At 38.2% G+C, this 7,940-nt stretch overlaps 1 long non-coding RNA gene across 1 annotated transcript in view; it reads left to right on the plus strand.

The window, feature by feature from the left end:
* The window catches only part of LOC142044054 (uncharacterized), a 51,747-nt gene extending 50,728 nt beyond the window's left edge, over positions 1-1,019 (plus strand). Inside the window, exons 4-5 of the long non-coding RNA XR_012654190.1 lie at positions 549-728; positions 816-1,019. This is a non-coding gene — a long non-coding RNA (uncharacterized LOC142044054). The remainder of the gene's footprint in view (positions 1-548; positions 729-815) is intronic.
* The last annotated feature ends 6,921 nt before the right edge of the window (positions 1,020-7,940 follow it).

Below are 7,940 nucleotides of genomic sequence, written 5' to 3' on the forward strand. Positions count from 1 at the left end.
ATTTACAGCTTAATTTCAGGAATCCACATAGATTTTTTTCCCTCTTTGTCTTCCACCACAATTCTCTTGCCTGACTTAGTTGCCAGACTTTCTCTGGCAGTTCAGTCTCACTTAATTCACAAAGAATGTGGTTCCCTCTGCCATACGTGGTGCCTGGAGTCTAAATCAGTACATTTTTAGTGAACTTCAGCTTAAGACAAATCTGACCTACCTAGAATATTGGTTTCCAGTTTGCAGCTGTGAGCCAGAGGGATGAGGCACTACCATTATTGTTGAAGTATTTTGCATGTATCTGTGCTAGCTATTTCTATTACCTTTTATATAATCTAATATTCCTTTGCCAAGGAGTAAAATGTAATAGGAACTATTTTTGTGTTCTTGGGAGTATTTTTCCTGCCTCTGATCTCCTCTGAATAGATGCCGCCTCCTGCTATGATGTCATCGCTTCTGGTGCTTGCCAGTAGACTAGCAAAATTTTAAAAAGCAAGATGAAATCAAGATAAGACAACAAAATCAAGATAAAAAATGGCTGTCTTGCCTCCATTTAGGTCAGATGAAGCATAGAAGCCAGTGTTTCAAACAGAAGAGAAGCACTAATGGAGAGAGAATGACTTCAGAGAAACTGGGACAGTCTAGTGGCAAGCACAGTATACCAGGCAGTTCCTGGTTTCTGTTTCAGACTGTGAAACCATTTTGCAGAGCAGCTGTGGAAGTGAAAATCAGCAAAAGTAGGTTTGGTTTTTAATTTCCTCATGGAAATTTTGGAAGTCCTTTCTCTCAGGGTATTTAAGCCCACATCTGCTCTTTTCTCACAGGAGACTCTGCTGACTACCTTGCCCTGGGGTGGACTGTCTTTAGCTCCCCTGACCCAGGATCCCTAACCTCTTCTGCTGTGAACAGTATGTAGTGACTGGAACAGGGATTGAAAATGAACAGCTTCTTTTTCCTTCAGTCTTGGGAATTTAGTCTTGAAAAAATGTAGCCAGAGCTGTATGGCAATTATGTGAAGGGCTTTTGAATGATCAGAATCAGATTTTCTACAGAATAAATTATTTCCCAAAGAAAATTCAGCTAATTTCATCTTTCTACGTCTTTTTAGGTAGTATTTCTTTACAAAGTTACAATGTCTTACTCTTTGACTTTTATAGTGTCTAAAGCAATGGTATTCCTACTACGAGGAACAAAAACTAAAACATGTTTTGTACTGCTAAAAGAATATCAGCCAATGGTGGTATTTCGTTGAATTTATTAGTTTAGCATTTAATTCCTTAGAGTTAATGCTTTAAAGTAGTTAACTGCTACATTTAAATCAAACTTGGTCAAAACTTGAGTGGTTTTGTATGTTTTTCATGGTAATTTGCAAAAGTATACATTGCATTGTACTGTAGGCTGAAAATTAATTCCAAAACCTATACTGTGCTACCTGCTGGCCTTCTGTACTTGCCTGGCTGCCGTTTCTGTGGTTGGCATTGTGAGAAGTGAAAGGCTGCTATCTAAACTCTAAACTCTGTGTGAGTGGTGTGCCAAGAGTAACTGTAGAAGAATAACCACAAAACTACATTAGTGATCCTCTCAGCCATGAACTGAAGATTTCCACCTCCTTTGTAAGGATTAGCTTAGGTTTCAGGGCCCTTCTTTTTGGGGTTCTCATTACTGGGGACTGTCACTTGGCAAACTGCTGTGACAAATGTGCGTCATATGTCTTCAGCAGACTGAGGGTGAAGCTGGAAGAACCACGGGTACTTCAATAAAGACCATAGGTTAAACCTAAAGTGCACTGTAGAATATAAAGCTGTTACATTTTAAAGGCCTTGCTTAAGGATGAGATTCCTTAATATTTCAAATAATAAATATTTGTAGATATTATGTGTATAATATATACTATATTAGACATATATGCCTCTGTACCAAATAATAAGGAAATCTAAAAGGGGCGACCTACCATAATATTCCAAAGTGTGTATTTCCAGTCTTTCTTGCTGAAGTCCTATACAGCATCCTTAGCTTCTGATCCTTACCTCAGCAGCTTCAAGGCAGAACAAGAAACTCCCTTGTTTCAAGATTGTAATTTTTAATTAAGTAGCACAGAATTGCAGGCAAAGAATATTGTCAGTTGAAATGAGTCTTGTACTTAACTTCATTCTGCAGTCACATGTCTAACAGAACTAAGATTAAATGATTTATGGACAGTGTAGAAGAACTGAATCTTGGGAATAAAGTCAAGGTTTGCAAATAGGTGTCTTGAGAAGAGAAGTATTTGAGGGGAGCAATACTTTAAATGTGCGTGTCATGGTTTAACCCCAGCCAGCAACTAGCACCACGCAGCCACTCACTCACTTCCCCCCACCCACTGGGATGGGGGAGAGAATCGGGAAAAGAAGTAAAACTCATGGGTTGAGATAAGAACGGTTTAATAGAACAGAAAAGAAGAAACTAATAATGATAATGATAACACTAATAAAATGACAACAGTAATAATAAAAGGATTGGAATATACAAATGATGACCAATGCAAATGCTCACCACTCGCCAACTGATGCCCAGTTAGTTCCCAAGCAGCGATCCCCCCTCCCAGCCAACTCCCCCCAGTTTATATACTGGGCATGATGTCACATGGTATGGAATATCCCTTTGGCCAGTTTGGGTCAGCTGCCCCAGCTGTGTCCCGTCCCAACTTCTTGTGCCCCTCCAGCCTTCTTGCTGGCTGGGCATCAGAAGCTGAAAAATCCTTGACTTTAGACTAAACACTACTTAGCAACAACTGAAAACATCAGTGTTATCAACATTCTTCTCATACCTAACTCAAAACACAGCACTGTACCAGCTACTAGGACGGCAATTAACTCTATCCCAGCTGAAACCAGGACGGTGCGTAGTACCTTTCACTGAGAAAAGAGGATGTGCTTTAGATTAGGACAGTATGTTTTTCAAACTGCAGTATATGAAATGGCTGCTGGTTATGTCTGTATGTAGTTTATAGATTTTCACAGAACTTCCCCATACTATTAATTGGAGAAATGGTGATAATTATTAATAGGATTAAAAAGAAATGGAGAATACTGATAATATATGCAAGCTTGTGCTTTTAATACAGTTTGTGGGGGTGAATTTGGGGGGGAGTAAGAGAGAACATGTCTATTCCTAAAAAAGAAATTCTTACAGAAAGATTCATATCTTGGTACGTATGGCTTCCTCAGTTTTCTTATAATTTTATCCACATGGCTTTATGTCTAAAAGCAAAGCCCACCACCCCCACCTCCTACCCCCGCTCAGAAGAACTGCCGGAATCAGAAGATGACCCTAACTTTCCTCCTGAGAGTGCTGAATAACGTTGTAGCTGTGGAAAATGTGGAACAAGAGGGTGTTCCAACAGCCAGATTTTCAGGGCAGTGAAAAAGACTTTTTAATGGGTGGAATGCAAAGATTCAAGAAGAAAGAACAGGTTAACGGCTTGTTGGCCTGTTTGTCATGCTGTTCTACTAAAAAGGTGAAGATCTCCTGCAGTGTTAAGAGCAAACCCCTTCAGGTTTTCAGGCTGCAAAGCTAACCAACTGTCGGGCTTTGAAAGAGCTACCAGTGTTCAGGACTGAAGCAGTTTCCTTTAGGGAGTATCTGACACATCTGTTAAAGTCTCGAGCTTTGTGACAACAGGTTTTTCCTTATTTTGTAAAAAGTCACCAGTCCAAATAGGTCACCACTTTTTTTAAAGACATTTACAAATTAACAGGAGAGACCTTCTCCCCCCATATTTCAAGTCTAAATTAAATTTAGGGTAGGAAAAATAAACTTGTTTTGAGCTTCATTCAGCGTTCTGTCAATATCATAACAGTCTGAGAAAGAATCAGACCGATTGTCTCATTTTGTGTTTTCAATTTGTGTATGTTAGGGATGGAAGACAACTGACAGTAGAGGGAAGTTCTGTTCTCCAGTAATATATTTTAGCATTTTTGGTCAAGGAGGTCAAAAAGGCTTTTGTCAGACACCAAGACCTAGAAGTTTTGATATCTAGGTGCCTGCCACCTTTCTCTTGGTCATCTTCCTCCTTCCAGGCTTTTCTGGTACCTCATCCTGGTCTGCTTTGTCATCATTAACCCTTGTTCCTCCTTAGCCACAATAGCACAAATGATTGAAAGCTATTGAGCTTTTTTTTTTTTTTTTTTTTTTTTTGGCCATTTAGTCCTGTCCGTAGGGCTGTTCTTCTAATGCCACTGTCCTAGTCACTATTGTTTTGGTTTTCAATGGTAGCTTTTAATTCAAGTCAAATTTAATTCCATTATGTTAAGATTATATTTGTCTCGGATTTCTTGTATATATATGGGATTTCCACAGGCAAACACCTGTGGCTGCAAAATGTCTGTGAATGGGCACCTTAACAACTTTGAATCCTAAATAGGCATGAAATCAAGAAGCCAAGACATGCCTGCAGAAGTACGGACACAAGCTGTAAATACAAGGCATCCCCTTTTGAAAAGATGTCATTTTGTTTTGGTGGGGGTTTTATAAATACTGGTAAATTGGCATGGATAAAGAAGGCAGTGATTTCTCTTATACTCCCTCAAATTTTTTCATATATAAATATGTCCTAAGGTTGTGGATAAGTTCATCCTGATTTCTTATGGGCCCTTTGAGATTGTTGACTTCTTGATCTCAGGCATTTGATGCATCTAAAAGTGAAATGGGTGATTTTTTTTAAGCTCCCCCCCCCAGCGTTTTGTGGACAGCTGATCAGATTCCTGTCCAGCTCTCATTGCATTTGCTCTCAGTCACACCCTGCTTTTATGTGCAGTGGAGTAGAACTGATTTTGTGGTAGCGCAAGCGGGAGGAGAATCAAGGCCTCTGTGTTCTTTATTTCATTGCAGTCCCATCTGCCCAGTAACTGCTCCAAGATGTTAAACTCATATATAACAAAAAGGATAAATAAACTCATAGAACACTAATGATCAAAACTGTCTCTATGAATACCACTCCTCAGCTGCAAGGACATCAGGATCACGCAAAGCTCATTGTAAAAGGTGTGCAATTTCAGGTCCTTCCTCTGCTATTGCTAGGTTTACTGCCACTGAGGAACAGTCAGACAAGAACTGCTCTCGCGCATACGTATAAATGCTGATGTCTGTCTCAGCAGTTACACCTCTGTGAAGAGCCATTGTACAGCTGTTTTGTGCTAGATTTTTAGGTTTTGTTCTCTTCCCTCCTTCTGTTTGAAATACAAAAGGCAAAGAGTGGAGGAGGAATAAAGGAGCACTGAGCTTTATTCAGTATTCAGCCTTGAGCATAACTGTCCTATAAACCATCGACCTGGATAGTACTTTAAAAAGGCACTCTGTGTGTGTTGTTCAGGAAGAGCCCTGTAAAGTGACCGGGCTTAAAAGTAGTTGTAAAATTGCAGGATTTAAGTGATTAAATTCTGATATGTATATACTGCATATTTGGGAAATAAGCCAGTTAAGTTTAATGGATTTACCTTTGTTTTTTCATTTGACTTTAACCTTTCCTCTTGGACCTGAACCCTTCCCTCTTTTTGTGTGTCCAAGTTGTAGGTACTGAATCATTTGTCATCACAGATTCTGAAATCCTTGGTTTGCATGCATTCCATTTACCTCCTCTTTGATAACAGGAATCATGATCTTGACAGGAATTAATTACTATGTTGACTGACCCTTGACACCCCCCCTTAAACTGCTAAACACAACACTGTCTAGAAGAACAAAACTGGTCAAACTGATGCCAACATCTACATAGTCCATTGTTAGTCTGGATTTTTAAACGCAGTACTAATCCGTATTTTCTTAAAACCTGGAACATTCTTTCTGTGATAAAAGGAGCCAGTGTCCCATCAGCTCTCTGGAAAGGTGTCACCATTTCATGTAGAATTACAAGAAAGGAGACTGAATCTCTAATTTTCTATCCTTAAGCAGGATGACCCAGAGAGGGGTCATTAAGGGCAAGCAGAATTGTTTTGTCCTCTATGAAGTACATATTCATAGAAATTAAGTTCCTTGGTGAACCAGCAATTTACGCTTGCATTTTTTCTAGTCTTTTTTACATTACAGTGCTGTTTAACTAAATTAAGAAATTATCTCAGCTAATAATGTGATCTGATTTCTTCAAAGGGAAAAAGTTTACATATGAAGTCTTGTCATGTTTGAGGAAGTACAACACATGATTTTACTTGACATACTTCAGGGTGAAGACCTTGTGTGTGGTAAACTTGCCAATGTTATAGAAATTTCTAAATTATCAAATTCCATACTCTCTACAGTGTAAATGTTTTTGAAAATATTGATGCTTTGTCAGTAAATCAGTTCAGTTCAGTCTTGGCACTTAGTATCATGTTCCTTGCAAATGGATCCCACATCAAGAAATGTTCTTAAATATTTTAAGCTAATTATATATGTACATATTTTGGTGTAGGATAGAGATTAAATATAAATCAAAAACCAACACAGAGAAACATATCCCCCATTGGATTATAATTAACTTCCTCCTACTGTAAAAAACTTGTATCCCAGTAGATGTAACATATGGATATTTTGAAAACTCTATAATGTTTAAGGGTTAAGTGTCCATCTCTTACAGATGTTTTGGATATGTTCTCTGGAGGTCTAGCCAAGGAACAGTGCTTTCATCTGTCCTGATTTCTAATGAATCAATCCCTAATTTTCAGCTGGTGAATGGGCAGATATGCACCTTAAGATAAAAGATACTAATTTTTATGTTTCTGATCTTCCCATGTTTCAGGGAACATTGAAAACTGTCAACCCTTCACTAGTTGTTTCTTCTTTTACTGCCTGAAAATTTTCTTGGAAGATTTTATCTTGTTCTGTGAATCGCTTGGTGCATTTAGTATAGCTTCTGCTTGCCAGAGTTCTTACTAAGTAGAACTGGTTTCAGTAAATCATTGTAGCTTTGGGAAGTCTTGAGTTCCAGAAGAGGGAGGGGGAAATATGAATATAAGAGTTTTGCCAGCTTGGTAAGGAGCAAAGGTAATTCTCAAAAGAAGAGAAGAGTTTGAACAGGGAGGTCTGTAATAGGAGAAGATTGTGGATATCATTCTCTTACAGGTCAGATTAATATTTCATCTATAGAGGTGGAACAAAGTCTTATTATGGTTGAAAGTGGTAGAAAGTTAATGGATTCAGCTTGCTTTGTCAAGCATCTCCCTCAATATAACAATATGCAGTATAACATTTTTCTGGCTGTGGAGGAACATGATCCATGATCTATGTGGAGTAAGTTAGTCCAGAGGTACTGGAGCAAGTTGCTTAGCATTTGTCTCAGATAAATGCAGTTGATCACTGCCTTGCTTTCCTGAGCAGTAAAATTCCCACCCCCAGATTTAAATCTCCCTTTGTCATTGATTCAGGCTAGTATACAGCACATTTATTTCATTCACAGATTTATTCCTGTAATTGCTTCAGAAAACCAGTATCTGTTAAGGTTTGAAGTAGTGATCTTATTTTAATAAATCCTTTAGTATGAAACTAGCTTTAAACCCCCTTGCTATTACTACTCCCTAGTGCATAGGGAGTGCCCTAAGATATATTCCTTTAAGATATTTATTTTTTATGGCAAGTGGGCATCAGTGCTTCATGTTAAAATCAAGTTTGGCTTGAAACTTACTTTTGCTAATGGTAATCTGTGAAGTGTGATGACAAAATTGTTTTGTAAACTGTCCTGTCCAGGGTAAACTTGGAAATCTTTCTTCTTTCTTCTTTCTTCTTTCTTTTTTTTCTTTTTTTTTTTTTTAATTGCTGCTTGCTATCATAAGCCATACGATGCTTTTGATAACAGTCATCAAATTTTACAGCTATCACTATAACCTCACTGCTGTCAACCATCTGCATCACTCCTCATGTTCTATAGAAACTGAAGAGAAAACAAATACATAGTTAATTTTAGACAGCACATCACTCCTCTTAATGGAGTTTTGTGTGCC

The sequence above is a fragment of the Buteo buteo genome, chromosome 23, assembly GCF_964188355.1.
Source record: "Buteo buteo chromosome 23, bButBut1.hap1.1, whole genome shotgun sequence".
NCBI lineage: Eukaryota > Metazoa > Chordata > Aves > Accipitriformes > Accipitridae > Buteo > Buteo buteo.